The 16,599-nt window shown below is 47.3% G+C and overlaps 1 protein-coding gene across 2 annotated transcripts in view; it reads right to left on the bottom strand.

The window, feature by feature from the left end:
• Positions 1 to 16,599, bottom strand: part of CES3 (carboxylesterase 3) — a 50,819-nt gene that overhangs the window by 4,023 nt on the left and 30,197 nt on the right. The window lies entirely within an intron of this gene.

Here is a 16,599-nt window from a genome sequence, read left to right as displayed (position 1 = left end):
CAATGGCGTGATCTCGGCTCACCGCAACCTCTGCCTCCCGGGTTGAAGCCATTCTCCTGCCTTGGCCTCCCGAGTAGCTGGAATTATAGGCATGCACCACCATGCCTGGCTAATTTTGTATTTTTAGTAGAGATGGGGTTTCACCGTACTAGCCAGGATGGTCTCTATCTCCTGACCTCGTGATCCACCCGCCTTGGCCTCCCAAAGTGCTGGGATTATAGGCATGAGCCACCGCGCCCGACCTCATTTAACATTTCAAATCCCTATCAGTAAGCACATAAAATTTCATGTCGGCTGGGCGCAGTGGCTCACGCCTGTAATCCCAGCACTTCAGGAGGCCAAGGTGGGTGGATCACGAGGTCAGGAATGGTGAAACCCTGTCTCTACTAAAAATACAAAAATTAGCTGGGCGTGGTGACACACACCTGTAATACAGCTACTCAGGAGGCTGAGGCAGGAGAATTGTTTGAACCCAGGAGGCGGAGGTTGCAGTGAGCCGAGATCGCGCCACTGCACTCCAGCCTGGGCAACAGAGTGAGACTCCGTCTCAAAAAATAAATAAATAAATAAATAAATAAAAATTTATGTCTATTATATGGGCTATTTCTCTGCGTCATTTAATGGCAATAAATGCATTATTCATTTTGATTTCTGTTTGTCTGATATTAATATAGCTACACCTCTGTCCTTTTTTTGAGACGGAGTCTTCCTCTGTCGCCCAGGCTGGAGTGCAGTGGCACGATCTCGGCTCACTGCAAGCCCCACCTCCCAGGTTCATGCCATTCTCCTGCCTCAGCCTCCCGAGTAGCTGGGACTACAGGCACCCGCCACCATGCCCGGCTAATTTTTTGTATTTTTAGTAGAGACACGGTTTCACCATGTTAGCCAGAATGGTCTTGATCTCCTGAACTCGTGATCTGCCCGCCTCGGCCTCCCAAACTGCTGGGATTACAGGCATGAGCCACCGCGCCCGGCCTACGCCTCTGTTCTTGTTGTTAACATTAGCCCAGCATGTTTCTAGGAAGAAATCATACACGCATATATGCATTCTTACTCATATGCATACTCGCATCTAATACTCACATGTACATGCTAATTTATGATATAGGTACATGTGAGCACAGCTCATCTACAAAGGAACATGCAGAAAAAGGCTAGGCGCAGTGGCTCACGCCTATAATCCCAGCACTTTGGGAGGCCGAGGTGGGCAGATCACTTGAGGTCAGGAGTTCGAGACCAGCCTGCTAACATGGTGAAACCCCTGTCTCTACTAAAAATACAAAAATTAGCCAGGCGTGGTGGCGGGCACCTGTAATCCCAGCTACTCGGGAGGCTGAGGCAGGAGAATCGCTTGAACCCGGGAGGCGGAGGTTGCAGTGAGCTGAGATTTTGCCACTGCACTCCAGCCTGGGTGACAAAGTGAGACTCCATCTCAAAACAGACAAACAAACACTCCAAGAAACATGCAGAAACAGAAGAGTAAAATGCATGTCCATATACATACATATATATGCATACAAGTGCAGTTGTACATAGGTGACAACAAATCTATCTATAGCATACTTATTACACGCACACACAAGCACACATACACAATGCAAGCAAACTTACACCATAGCCAGCTCTTGGCATAGATATGAAATAGGCCAAGTTGAATCCGACTTCCCGTGGATACTCTTTTCTTTCTCTTCCAGGCTGTCATCCTGCCCCACTCCTATTGCCAAGAGTCGTTGAAGCCTCACATCCACTGTCCCTTCCTGAAGTGCCCTTGTCTATTTGCCCCCTCCTCCTTTTATCAAAACCGAATTGGGCTGGGCACGGTGGCTCATGCCTATAAGCCCAGCACTTTGGGAGGCCGAGGCGGGTGGATCACCTGAGGTCAGGAGTTCAAGACCAGTCTGGCCAACATGGTGAAACCCCATCTCTACTAAAAAAAACCCAATACTAATAATTAGCCAGGCCAGTGGCACAAGCCTGTAATCCCAGCTACTTAGGAGGCTGAGGCAGGAGAATCTCTTGAACCCGGGAGGAGGAGGTTGCGGTGAGCAGAGATCACTCTGTACTCCAGCCTGGGCAACAGAGCAAGACTCCATCTCAAAACAAACAAACAAAAAACCAAAAAACAAACAACAAAAACCCAAACTGAATTGTTCTGTGCTCCGGTCCTATGGAGCTCATTCTGTAAAGTGACAGAAAGCAGACCTGATCCAAGTAATTAGCGAACCTATCTGTGCATCAGAATCACCTGGAGGATCATTGCAAAAATATGTATTCCTTGGCCCCACCCCACACTCTCTGATGAGAATCTCAGGGTTGCAAACCTCCCCAGATTTTGATGCAAATGGTTTTTGGAATAGGATTTGGAATTGATGCAATAGAGCACACCTTCACACTCCCAGCTGCAGGTGGCCAAAAATGCCTCTCTGCCCATGCCCCCAGGTCTCTACAGGTCTCACATAAGCAATATCTGGGCAAAAAGAAGTGACTGCAGTGGAGACCCTTCAAGCATGGAGGCAGGCCAGCAGGGGCAAGGGCCAGCTCAAATCTCCCGTTTGTGCAGCCTTTGCAGTTTACAAAGCTCTTTCACATGGGCTTCTCCACTGGACTTGGGAGGAGCTGGGGGAGGCCCAAAGACCCAGAGGGGGGCCGTGACCAGCCTGCAGTCTCACAGGACACAGCCAGGAGGCCAAGGTCTAACCCATTACCTGGATTTGCCCTGAATCCAGGGTCCACTCATGGTGGAATAGCCAATAGCTATAATTTACTGGGCCTTCATTATAGCCTGGGTGCTGTGCCAAACACTTTAAATTATCTCACCTCATTTTTTTTCTTTTTTTCTTTTTCTTTTTTGTAGAGACAGGGTCTCACTTTGTTACCCAGGCTGGTCTTGAACTCTTGGCCTCAAGTGATCCTCCCACTCTGGCCTCCCAAAGTTCTGGGAGTACAGGCATGCATGAGCCACCACGCCCAGCCTCACCTCATTTTTCTGAAAACCTTATAGGGCAAATGTTATTGTTACAAAACTATACAAATGTGGAAGCTGAAGCTCAAAGGGGTTATATAAGTTGGCCAAGGTCACACAGAAAAGTATCTTACATTAGAGCAGTGCCTTAAACCATGTTTTTCTGTCGGCTCCCCAGCCTCCAAGGGGCACCTAGCCATGTAGCAGAGTGCTCTAGACCCCTGAGCATGAGCTGCCATGGAGTGGTCCCCATCCCAGCTCTGCTACCCAGAGGCAGCATGTAAGCACCTATGAAAACAATATTCCACCTTACTGGTGGTCATAAAGTGCTAACTAAAACCAGGAGTTACAACTTAGACCTAATAAATTTAAAAGTGATGTCATCTAATTCTGGTGAAGATACAGTGAAAAGGACATTCACATATACTGCTGGTGGAGGATAAACTGATACAATGCCTTGGGAAAATAATTTGGTGAAATGTATACAAAGCCATGAAAAGTCCACTTGCCAGCTGGTGTGGTGGCTCACGCCTGTAATCCAAGCACTTTGGGAGGTCAAGGCAGGTGGATCACTGGAGGTCAGGAGTTCGAGACCAGCCTGGCCAACATGGTGAAACCCTGTCTCTACTAAAAATACAAAAATTAGCTGGGCATGGTGGTGCGTGCCTGTAATCCCAGCTACTCGGGAGGCTGAGATAGGAGAATCGCTTGAACCCAGGAGGTGGAGGTTGCAGTGAGCCAAGATCGCATCACTGTGCTCCAGCCTGGGAGACAGAGTGAGACTCCATCTCAAAAACAAAACAACAACCAAAAAAGAAAATAAAAGAAAAGAAAAGTTCACATGCCTTCACTCAGTAATTCCACTTCTGGGTCTCTCCCCTGTGAAAATAGTCAGAAACACATGAAAACAAAGACCTTTCTGAACGAAATTTATCTATACCATAGTGAATACTGGAAGCATCATTTATATCTGGGGACCAAGAAAGGCCAATGTAACTACAGACTCAAACTTTAAACTGCTTTTGGTAATAACTTAAATTAAAAAAAAAAAGAAAAACCCCAGAGTATAAAATTGTGTTTATTCATTCATTCTTTCTTTTCTTTTCTTTCCCTTATTTTTTTCTTTTTTTGAGACAAGGTCTCCCTCTGTTGCCCAGGCTGGAAGGCAGTGGCATGATCATAGCTCACTACAGCCTCCACCTCCCAAACTCAAGTGAGCCTCTCACTTCAGCCTCTTGAGTAGCTGGGACTGCAGGCATGCACCACACCATGCTTGGCTAATTTTTAAATTTTTTGTTCAGATGGGCTCTAGTTATGTTGCCCAGGCTGGTCTTGAACTCCTGAGCTTAAGCAATCCTCCCACATCAGACTCCCAAAATGCTGGGATTATAGACATGAGCCACCACATTTGGCTTAAAATTGTGTACATTCTAATAGTACAGCTATAGATAAATACACAATGAAAAGGTGAAAAGAGGCTGGGCATGGTGGCTCATGCCTGCGGTCCCAGCACTTTGGGAGGCCGAGGCAGGTGGATCATCTCAGGTCAGAATTTTGAGACCTGCCTGGCCAGCATGGCGAAACCCCATCTCCACTAAAAAAATACAAAAATTAGCTGGGCTTGTGGTGTACGCCTGTAGTCCCAGCTACTTGGGAGGCTGAGGTGGGGAGAATTGCTTGAACCCGGGAGGTGGAGGTTGCAGTGAGCGGAGATGGCACCATTGCACACCAGTCTGGGTGACAGGGCAAGACTCCGTCTCAAAAAAAAAAAAAAAAAAAGAAAAGAAAAGATGAAAAGAAAATGCGCCAAAATGTTAAAAGCGGAGTAAGCAAAGTTTCCTTCAAATTTAAAATAATGGATATATGTATATATGGGCAAAATTTATTTATGATAGAGGTCAGACTAGTGGTAACTTTGAGTATTGACTGAGAAGGAGTACATGGGACGCTGGAGATGGTTTTTTTTTTTTTTTTTGAGATGGAGTTTCGCTCTTGTTGCCCAGGCTGGAGTGCAATGGCACGATCTCGGCTCACTGCAACCTCCGCCTCCTGGGTTCAAGCAATTCTCCTGCCTCAGCCTCCTGAGTAGCTGGGACTACGGGCGCATGCCACCACGCCCGGATAATTTTTTGTATTTTTAGTAGAGACAGGGTTTCATCATGTTAGCCAGGATGGTCTCAATCTTCTGACCTCGTGATCCGCCTGCCTCGGACTCCCAAAGTGTTGGGATTACAGGCAACAGCCACTGTGCCTGGCCTATTTATTTATTTTTGAGACAGGGTCTCACTCTGTCGCCCAGGCTGGAGTGCAGTGGCCCGATCTCGGCTCACTGCAACCTCTGCCTCCTGGGTTCAAGCGATTCTCCTGCTTCAGTCTCCCAAGTAGCTGGGACTACATGCCTGTGCCACCACCCCCAGCTAATTTTTGTATTTTTAGTAAAGATGGGGTTTCACCGTGTTGGCCAGTCTGGTCTCGAACGCCTGATCTCAAGTGATCCACCTGCCTCAGCCTCACAAAGTGCTGGGATTACAGGCGTGAGCCACCACGCCCAGCCACATATTTTCCATATTTATTTATGTATTTATTTTTTGAGATGGAGTTTCACTCATGTTGCCTAGGCCGGAGTGCAATAACATGATCTTGGCTCACTGCAATCTCCACCTCTTGGGTTCAAGAAATTCTCCTGCCTCAGCCTCCTGAGTAGCTGGGAATTCAGGTGCTCACCTCCACAGCCAGCTAATTTTTCAATTTTTAGTAGCATGTTTACCATGTTGGCCAGGATAGTCTCGAACTCCTGACTTCAGGTGATCCACCTGACTCAGCCTCTCAAAGTGGTATTTTCCATATTTAAAAAAATGAACATTAGTTGAGGGTTCAGTCAGTGTGAGGTTTAAAGGTATAGGGATGGGAGGACAGGGTGGCCAGGACCAGGAAAGCAGGGATTACCAGCAGCTCCACCTGGCCTGGACCACATCTCTCTCTGTTGACTGCCTGCCTATCCTCACAGCCTCATTCTGCCAGATTCTCTTATAGGCTGTGGCCACATCAATAGGAGTATGGATATTAGGCTTTGGGAGGTGAGGAAGCTGCTTGTTTTGCTGCCCAGCATCTGACAAAGTTCAGAATGCACAGGACAAGCTTTCAGGCAGAGGACAGGGGAAGGGGGCAGTGGGGAAGACAGACAAGATTGTGAATCCACCTGCTAGGCCTAGGGGCCAGCCACACATAGATTCCCCCACTCAGCTATGCAGCTCCTTGGCCACATCTGTGTGGGCCTCAAGGACGAGTTCTGCCAACCGCTGGCTCTACTCCTGCCACCTGTCCCTGGGGGAGCAACAACCTTTCACTCAGCCCATATGGGAAGCACTCGTGCCAGGCCAGATACCATGATGAGGTGCCCAGGACACATGTTTGCCCCATCTGATGCTCACATGGGGCACAGGGGATGTTGAGTGGGCAGCCATGTCAACCACGTAGTCCTGGTACAGTATCATCTTTTCTGAGAATCAGCCTTTTCTCAGAAAGCCTGGTTGTTACTTGCCTGAGTCTCTTAGCAGAGTTTTCATTCAGGTAGTCCTGGTACAGCATCATCTTTTCCAAGAATCAGTCTTTTCTCAGAAAGCCTGCGTGTTATTTGCCTGAGTCTCTTAGAATTTTCTTAAGAACATTCCTATGTTATCTTGGTTGAGTAAAGGGAAGGAAGTCGTGCTGTGGAAAGAGCATTGATCTCTGAGTCTGACTGATGTAGGCCCCAACAGCCTGGGCTTGGTGGCTCACGCCTGTAATCCCAGCACTTTGGGAGGCCAAGGTGGTGGATCACCTGAGGTCAGCAGTTCAAGATCAGCCTGCCTAACATGGTGAAACCTCACCTCTACTAAAAATACAGAAATTAACTCGGTGTGGTAGCACATGCCTGTATTCCCAGCAACTTGGGAGGCTGAGGCAGGAGAATCATTTGAACCGGGGGGGTGGAGGATGCAGGTTGGGATCACACCACTACACTTCAGCCTGGATGACAGAACCAGACTCCATCTAAAAAAACAAAAAACAACAAAAAAAAACAAGATGTAGGCCCCAAGCTCACTTAGTCTCTTACCATCCATGTGTCCCAGAAGCCCTTTCTGAGCTTCATTTGTCCCATCTGTAAAACAGAGCTAACAACGACTAATTGTGAGGGTTGTTGTGAGGATTAAACAAATTGCTGTTGAGTGGGTGGGACTGCACGGGGCACACCACAGCGTGGTGGAGATTGTGATGTCTGTGTAATTCCTCATATCTGTGGCTCTTTTATTGCTTAAGGAGGAAAGTTGTAATTATAAAACATAGAATAATTTTTTTCCTTTTTTAAAAACATTAACTTAAAACAGCAATTTATAAAAGATTTAAAGCAAAAATTGACCAAGGCAATTTATAAAAGAGTGTGCATAAAGTGTATTATTGGGCCTGTAACATGTAGAAATTTAATATATTTGCCAATGACAACACAAAGGAGGTGGGTGGAAGTAAGCTGCATTGGGCTAACAAAATGAAAACAGTAAAATAACAATCATACAATGTATTTTTGGGTTTGTAACATTAATAGATGTAATACATATAACCATAATACCACAAAAGGGTGAAAAGTGAATAGGGATATATAGGAATAATGTTTCTATATCTCACTGGAATGAAGCTAGTAGAGATAGGGCCAGGCACTGTGGCTCACACCTATAACCCCAACGCTTTGGGAGGCCAAGGTGGGTGGATTGCTTGAGCCCAGGAGTTCAAGACCAGCCTTGGCAGCATGGCGAAACCTTGTCTGTACTAAAAATAGAAAAAACAATTAGCTGGGGTTGGTGGTGCACACCTGTAGTCCCAGCTACTTGGAAGGCTGAGGTGGGAGGATCACCTGAGCCCAAGAGATGGAGGTGGCAGTGAGCCGAGATCATGCCACTGCACTCCAGCCTGGGCAACAGAGTGAGACCCTGTCTCAAAACAAAACAAAACAAAACAAAACAAAACACCTCTGAAGCTGATTCTCTTTAGGTAAAATGTATATGGTAAGCCCTATAACAACCACTAAAAACAACAATGACAACAACAAAACTAAAAATATACAGTGATATTAATTATTAAAGAAATTTAAATACTTCACTAGAAAATATTTACTTAAAACAAAGAAAGCGGTAGAGGATAAATAGAAGACAAAAAAGACACAAGACACATGGAAAACAAAAAGTAAAATGCCAGCAGTAAATCCAACTATGTCAGGAATAACATTAAATGTGAGTGGATTAAACAATCCAGTCAAAAGGCAGAGACTGTTGGATTCGATTTTTTAAAAAATTTTATTTATTCATTTTTTGGAGACAAAGTCTTGGTCTGTCATGCAGGCTGGAAGTGCAGTGGCACGATCTTGGTTCACTGCAACCTTCGCATCCTGGGTTCAAGTGATTCTCCTGCCTCAGCCTCCCGAGTAGCTGGGATTACAGGCATGTACTACCACACCCAGCTAATTTTTTTTTTTTTTTGTATTTTTAGTAGGGATGGGGTTTCACCATATTGGCTAGGCTGGTCTTGAACTCCTGACCTTAAGTGATCCACCAGCCTTGGCCTCCCAAAGTGCTGGGATTACAGGTGTGAGCCACCACACTCAGCCCAGATTGGATTTTTTAAAAAGTCCCCTATATGCTGTCTATAGGAGACAGACTTTAGAGTCAAAGATACAAATAAACGGAAAAGAAGAGACTGGGAAAAAGTATATTACGGAAACAGTAACCACAAGAAAGTTGGAATGGCTACGCTAGTATCAGGCAATGTAGACTTTTAAAATATTACTAGAGATAAAGAAGGGTATTTTATAATGATAAACATGTCAATCTATCAGGAAGACATGCAATTATAAACATATATGTACCAGATAACAGAGCACTAAAATATATGAAGCAAAAAGTGACAGAAGTGGCCAGGCATGGTGGCTCATGTCTGTAATCCCAGCACTTTGAGACACCAAGGCAGGAGGATCACTTGAGCCCAGGAGTTTGAGACCAGCCTGGGCCACATAGTGAGATCCCTTCTCTACAAAAAATAAAAGGAAATTAGCTGGGTGTGGTGGCATATGTCTGTGGTCCCACTTCAAGCAAAACAATCTTGAAAAGGAACAAAGTAGAAGAACTCACACGTCCCTACCTCAAAACTTATGAGGAAGAAATGCTATTAAGAGAATGTGGTACTTGGCTGGGCGCAGTGGCTCATGCCTGTAATCCCAGCACTTTGGGAGGCTGAGGCGGGTGGATCACGAGGTCAGGAGATCGAGACCATTCCTGGCTAATATGGTGAAACCCCGTCTCTACTAAAAATACAAAAAAAAAAAAAAGAAAGAAAAAGAAAAAAGAAAGAAAAAAATTAGCTGGGCGTGGTGATGGGTGCCTGTAGTCCCAGCTACATGCCTGTAGTCCCAGCTACCGTAGCTGGGACTACACTTCAGGAGGCTGAGGCAGGAGAATGGCATGAACCGGGGAGGCGGAGCTTGCAGTGAGCTGAGATGGTGCCACTGCACTCCAGCCTGGGCAACAGAGTGAGACTTTGTCGAAAAAAAAAGAGAGAGAGTATGGTACTGGCATAAGACAGATATACAGAATTGAGAGTCCATGAATAAACCCATGTCTCTATGGTTAACTGATTTAATTAGTTTATTTATTTTCAGAGATGGTGTCTCACTATGTTGCCCAGGCTGGTCTTGAACTCCTGGGCTCAAATGACCCTCTTGCCTCGGCCTCCCAAAGTGCTAGGATTACAGGTGTGAGCCACCATTCCTGGCCAAGGTGAACTGATTTTGAACAAGGGTGTCAAGACCATTCAATAAGGGGAAGAATAGTCTTTCCAACAAATGATATTGGGAAAACTGGATCATGCCACATGCAAAAGAATAAAGTTGGCTCAGGTGCAGTGGCTCACACCTGTAATCCCAGCACTTTGGGAGGATTACTTGAGTTCAGAAGTTTAAGACCAGCCTGGGCAACAAAAAGTAAAAAAGATGAGCCAGGCATGGTGGAATGTGCGTGTAGTCCCAGCTACTGGGGAGGCTGAGGTGGGAGGATTGCTCGAGCCCAGGAGGTTGAGGCTGCAGTGAGCTATGATTGTGCAACTGAACTCTAGCCTGAGCAACAGAGCAAGATCCTGTCTCAAAAAAAAAAAAAGAGACCCATATATCACACCATGTACAAAAATTAACTCAATATGAATCGAAGTCCTAAATGTAAGAGCTAAAACTATAAAACTCTTCTCTTAAAGGACATAGAGGTAAATCTTCATGGTTTAGTGACATATTCTTAGATATGATACCAAAAGCATGAGAAACAACAACAAAAACAGGTAATTCGGACTTCATCAAAATGAAAAACTTTTGTGTTGCAAAGGCCACTATGGAAGAATGGAAAAGACAACCCACAGAATGGGAGAAAAGATTTGCAAATTATGTGTCTGATAAGGGACTTATATCTGGAATATATAAAGTTCTCTTACAATTCAACAACAAAAAGACAACTTAATTTTTTTAAATGGGCAGAGGATTTGAGTAAACATTTCTCCAAGGAATGTGAAAAGAGCCAACAAGAACATGAAAAGATGCTCGACATCATTAGCCATCAGGGAAATGCAAATCAAACCAATATTAGACACTACTACTTCATACCTACTAGGATGGCTAGAATTAAAGAGTCAGATAATAAGGCCAGGCATGGTGGCTCACGCCTGTAATCACAGCACTTTGGGAGGCCAAGGCAGGTGGATCACTTGAGGTCAGGAGTTCGAGACCAGCCTGGCCAACATGATGAAACCCTGCCACTTCTAAAATTATAAAAATTAGCTGCGTGTGGTGGTGGGCGCCTGTAATCCCAGATACTCGGGAGGCTGATGCAGAAGAACTGCTTCAGTCTTGGAGGTGGAGGTTGCAGTGAGCCAAGACTGTGCCATTGCACTCCAGCCTGGGTGACAGAGCAAGACACTATCTCAAAATAAATAAATAAATAAATAAGTCGGACAATAAATTTTGACAAAGAAGTGAAGAAATCTTACAGATCGCTGGTGGGAATATAAAGTGGTATAGAAAACAGTGGTTTTAGAAAACAGTTTGGCAGTTCCTCAAATGATGAAACATAGAGTTACCATATAACCCAGCAATTCCACTCCTAAGTATACAGTTGACCCTTGAACAAGGTGGGTGTTAGGGGCATTGAATGCCATGCAGTTGAAAATCTGCATATTATTTTGACACCCAACAAACTTTACTAATAGCATACTGTTGCCTAGAAGCCTTACTGATAACATAGTCATCGATTAACACTTTTTTTTTGTTTTTTATTTTTGACACCCAGGCTCTACTGCAGTGGCGTGATCTCGGCTTCACTGCAACCTCCGCCTCCCGGGTTCAAGCAATTCTTCTGCCTCAGCCTCCTGAGTAGCTGGGATTACAGGTGCCCGCCACCATGCCAGGTAAGTTTTGTATTTTTTGTTAGAGATGGGGTTTCACCATGTTGCCCAGGCTGGTCTTGAACTCCTGGCCTCAGCTGACCTGCCCACCTCGGCCTCCCAAAGTGCTGGGATTACAGGCGTGAGCCACTGCACCTGGCCGATTAACACATATTTTGTATGTCATATGTATTATATAATGTATTCTTACAATAAAGCAAGCTAGAGAAAAGAAAATGTTATTAAGAAAATCACAAAAAAGAGAAAATATATTTACTATTCATTAAATGGAAGTGGATCATCATAAAGTTTTCATCCTTATCTTCCTGTTGAGTAGGCTGAGGAGGAGGAGAAGAAAGAGGGTAGGTTGGTCTTAATATCTCAGGGGTGGCAGTTCATCTGCCAGTTTTCTCAGTTTGTTACAAATCCCCATAAATGTTTAATAGATTTCTTGAAAAACATTTGTGTATAAGTGGGCCCATGAAGTTCACTATAAACCAACTGCCAATTTACTTCTTGTTTTCCTTGTGTCTTTTTTGTCTTCTATTTATCCTTTATTGCTTTCTATTAAGTAAATATTTTCTGGTAAGTGTTTAAATTTCTTTCTTTCTTTTTTTTTTTTTTTGAGACAGAGTCTCACTGTGTTGCCCAGGTTGGAGTGCAATGGCACTATCTCAGCTCACTGCAACCTCTGCCTCCCAGGTTCAAGCAATTCTCCTGCCTCAGCCTCCCGAGTAGCTGGGAATACAGGCCCCCGCCACCATGCCCTGCTAATTTTGTAATTTTAGTAGAGACAGGCTTCTGCCATGTTGGCCAGGCTGATCTCAAACTCCTGACCTCAGGATATGCACCCACCTCAGCCTCCCAAAATTTTGAGATTACAGGTGTGCATCACTGCATCCGGCCAAAGTATTTAAATTACTTTTTCCTTTCTTTTTTTTTTTTTTTTTTGAGACGGAGTCTCACTCTGTTGCCCAGGCTGGAGCGCAGTGGTGCCATCTCAGCTCACTGCAACCTCTGCCTCCCGGGTTCAAGCAATTCTCCTGCCTCAGCCTCCTGAGTAGCTGGGATTACAGGTGCCCGCCACCACGCACAGCTAATTTTTGTATTTTTAGTAGAGATGGGTTTTCACCATGTTGGTCAGGCTGGTCTCGAATTCCTGACCTCAAGTAATCTGCCCGCCTCAGCCTCCCAAAGTGCTGGGATTATGCGCGTGAGTCACTATGCCTGGCCTAATTTCTTTAATGATTTATTTCACTGTGTATTTTTTATTTTGTTTTTGTCATCATTGTTTTCAGTGTTTGTTTTAGGGCTTACCATATACATTTTACCTAATCAGAATAAGCTTCAGTTTTGTTTTTTGTTTTTTTGTTTTAGACAGGAAGGAAGGAGAGAGAGAGAAAAGAAAAGCAAGGAAGGAAGGAAGGAGAAAGAAGAGAATAGAAAAGAAAAGAAAGGGAGAGAAAGAAGAAAACACAAAGACTCCAGCTTGGGTGACAGAGCAAGACCTTGTCTCAAAAAAGAGGGAAAGAGAGAAAGAGAGAGAGAGAGAGAGAGAGAGAGAGAAGAAAACACAAAGGAAAGCAGTGGGGGGAATTTTGTGGAAGGACTGGCTCCTGACAGAGCGCTAAGCTGCAAAGGGTCTTGGAAGGGACAGATGAACTCCCAGTTATCCTGCAAAACCCAGCTCGTCTCCTTCCAGGGTGTCTTGGAGGCCAGGAGTGATCTGCTGAAGCCCCTCAGTCCTGTAAAAGGACAGAGTCTCACTCTGTCACCCAGGATGGAGTGCAATGACACGATCACAGCTCACTGCAGCCCTGACCTCCTGGGTTCAAAGATCCTCCCACTTCACCCTCCCAAGTAGCTGGGATCACAGCCACTATGCCTGGCTAATTTTTTTGTAGAGACAGGGGTCTCACTATGTTGCCTAAGCTGTTCTCAAACTCCTGGGCTCAAGCAATCCTTCCACCTTGGCCTCCTTGGGAGGCCAAGTGTTGGGATTGCAGGCATCAGCCACCATGCTTGGCCCAATGCTGTCTCTTACCCAGAATTCTGGCCTGGCACTTTCCAGCCCCACTCCCCAGGCTCAGGGCAAGACCCAGGTATGCCTCCAGCTAGCCACATGGGGACCGAGGTGCAGCCCTGTACTAATGTCAGTCCTAGGGCATGGTGAGGGTCCGGGAGGCGGGCCAGGGCCAGGAGCCTGGCTGTGTTGTGGTCTGGGGGTCACAGAGAAACAGACAGAGCCTGACCAGGACTCGCCCTAGGCATATGGTGAGTCCAGGCTTTCCTTGGGGTGGCAACTTTAGGTAACTCCCACCCCAGGGGATGGTCCTGGCCAAGGCTGGGCACTGACTCCTGGGGCTTGTCCTGTGTCATCACAGTGGTGCCTCAGGAGGTGGGAGCAGGTGGAGGTGAGGGGCTCTGGCTGCTCACTTGGTCAGCCTTATTACTCTGAGACCCCGTGGTGATTCTGGGTCTGCTCTGAGGGTTACCTGGTCTCCTGGGAGGCCTGGGGGTTTCATCGCCTCCCACGGCTGCTCATCTCCTCCCAGAGTCGATATGTCCTGGCTCAGGATCTTCTCTTCCTTGGGCCCTCGGATGGTGCTCGAGGGTAATAGGGCCTAGAGGCCCACCCTCCTTGGGTAGGGAAGCTCAACATGGCCCTTCCCTCTGCAGACTCCTCTGCACCTGCACACTCCTCTGCACCTGCACACCCGGTTGGTAGGGACTGAGGCCCTGCAGTCTGGCTGGGGTAGCACTGTGCACGCTGACAAACTCCAGAAGCCACAGTCCAGGCCCAAAGGACAGAGGGGACTCACGAAGGCATCTGAGGGAGAGCAGGGCTGGCCCCTGTCATCTCCCTGCGGGCTGTCCAGCCCCAGTCTGAAGCCACTGCCTTGCAAAACCCCTCCTCTGGGCCTCCCTTGCTGGCCTAACTAGAATCCCAGTCCCCCCACCCAAGTCAGCCCACTAGACCCCAACTCCAGCACCTGGAAAGCCCACCCTAGACACAAGGGCACATTCTGGAGGGGAAGGACTTGCAGTTTGAAGGCCAGTAAACTTGGGTGTGAGTCCTGGCTTTGTTCTCACTCTGTGTGGCCTCAGGCACGGTACTGCCCCTCTCTGATTCTAATTTCCTCATCTGTAAGGTGGGTCCTCTCGGAACCCCAGAGGATGGCCCAGAGGCCTGCGGGAGAGGCCGGGTGTGAGTAAGCTTGGGCTCAGAGGAGAGCTCAGTGGGTGGCCGGGAGAAGCCTGGACCCCACCCCTACCCACACCGCCAGCGATTGCCTTGTTTCCTGGGGTCCTGGTCAAGGTCCGAAGAGTGGGAAGGGGCTAGCTTGGGGGCAGCAGGGAGGGGCAACCTCACCTGAAGAGAGGCTCTAGTGGCAACGATGCCCCAAAGTCTGGGAGGTCTGGGGGTGATGGGAAGGAAGGCAGGCAGGCTAGGGCAGGGAAAGAAGGCCATGTGGGTGCCACTACAAGAACCAGAGCTGGCGTTCCCCTGCCAAGTTCCTTCCTGTTCTTGCAATAGCCTTCCCAGAGCCTGGGCAGGCTGGACTGGGAACTGGGGTGGAGGTGGCGGGGGGGTGCAGAAGTGGAGATGGGGGGTGGCTAAAACCCAGGAGGTGGGGCTATAGACAGACTGGGGAGGAGCTTGAATATGGCTTCCCTGAAGTCATGGAGGGAGACAGACTATATGACACTCAACCTGCCATTCAGAGCCTCCCGGGGGTCCACCCACTAATTCTTTTGGGCAGCTACAGGCCCAGAAGTTATTTATTTACCTAGAGACAGAGTCTCACTCTGTTGCCCAGCCTGGAGTGTTGTGGCTCAATCAGCTCACTGTAACCTCGAACTCCTGGGCTCAAGCCATCCTCCTGCCTCACACTACTATAGGTGTGAGACACAACATCTGGCTAATTTTTAAAACTTTTTGTACAGATGGGGCCTTGCTATGTTGCCCAGGCTGGTCTTAAATTCCTGGCCTCAAGCGATCCTCCCACCTCGGCTTCCCAAAGTGCTGGGGTTACAGGTGTGAGCAACTGCCCCTAGTCCCAGAAGTTATTTTAAGGTGGAAGAGACTTATGCCAATATTATGATGCTCCCTGACATACCCCAATTCTTCCATGTTTGAGTTGTAGTCGAGGAGCCATATGATTTTTTTGGACATTGCGAGCAGAGTGTTTATACCTGTGCCAGGGAGCACTTATTTAGCACTGGCTGTGTGTCAAGCACGACTCTAGGTGCTTTATGGCTAATGATGTTTCAGTACTCACAGCCAGACCTAGGAAGGGAGTCACTAACCTTACTCTCATTTTACAGATGAGAAAACTGAGGAATAAAGAGGATACACAGCTTACTCAAAGATACACATCTGTGGTCGAGTGCAGTGGCTCATGCCTGTAATCCCAGCACTTTGGGAGGCCGAGGTGGGTGGATCACTTGGGGCCAAGAGTTAGAGACTAGCCTGGCCAACATGGTGAAACCCCGTCTCTACTAAAAACAAAAATTAGCTAGGTGTGGTGGTGCGCGCCTGTAATCCCAGCTACTTGGGAGGCTGAGGCACAAGAATCATTTGAACCCTGGAGACAGAGGTTGCAGTGAACCAAGATCGCACCAATGCACTCTGGCCTTGGTGACGGAGTGAGACTCTACCTCAACAAAAATAAAAAGTAGAAATAAAATAAAGAAAAGATACACACCCAGTAAATGGTGGAACTCGTAGGAACCCTATCCGTGAGCGTGTGTGTGTGAGACTGTCGGGTTGTGTGAGTAACTAAGGTTGGCCTTGGGTAGACACTGGAAGCATCTGCTAGGACCTCATCCTGTGGCGGGGTCCAGGTGTGCACGTCTGATCCTGCAGCGCCCCCTGGTGCTCACACTCCTACACTGTTCACTTGGCCCTTCCTGTGGCCCTACCACTGGGAGGCTCCCGGGTCCACCAGTCCCTGTCCTGCAGGGCCACGCCTGTCTGAGTCTTTGGCTTGCTCCCTTCAGCTCTGCATGGCTGCTGGGTCCTAGGGCATGGAGGGGCCTTCAGGGAGCCTCAGGGAAGAGAGAATACAGAGGCATGAGGCCTGGAATCCCCTCTGCCTGGTAGGTCATATCCCCCGACCCCTGGGGCGGTACCAGACATTCTCCTCCCTCCCTGGGTGAAGGATGCCCTTGGCAGAGAGGGCTGG

This window comes from Pan paniscus, chromosome 18 (genome assembly GCF_029289425.2).
Source record: "Pan paniscus chromosome 18, NHGRI_mPanPan1-v2.0_pri, whole genome shotgun sequence".
Classification (NCBI taxonomy): Eukaryota; Metazoa; Chordata; class Mammalia; order Primates; family Hominidae; genus Pan; species Pan paniscus.
This window is presented reverse-complemented; position numbering and strand designations above follow the sequence as displayed.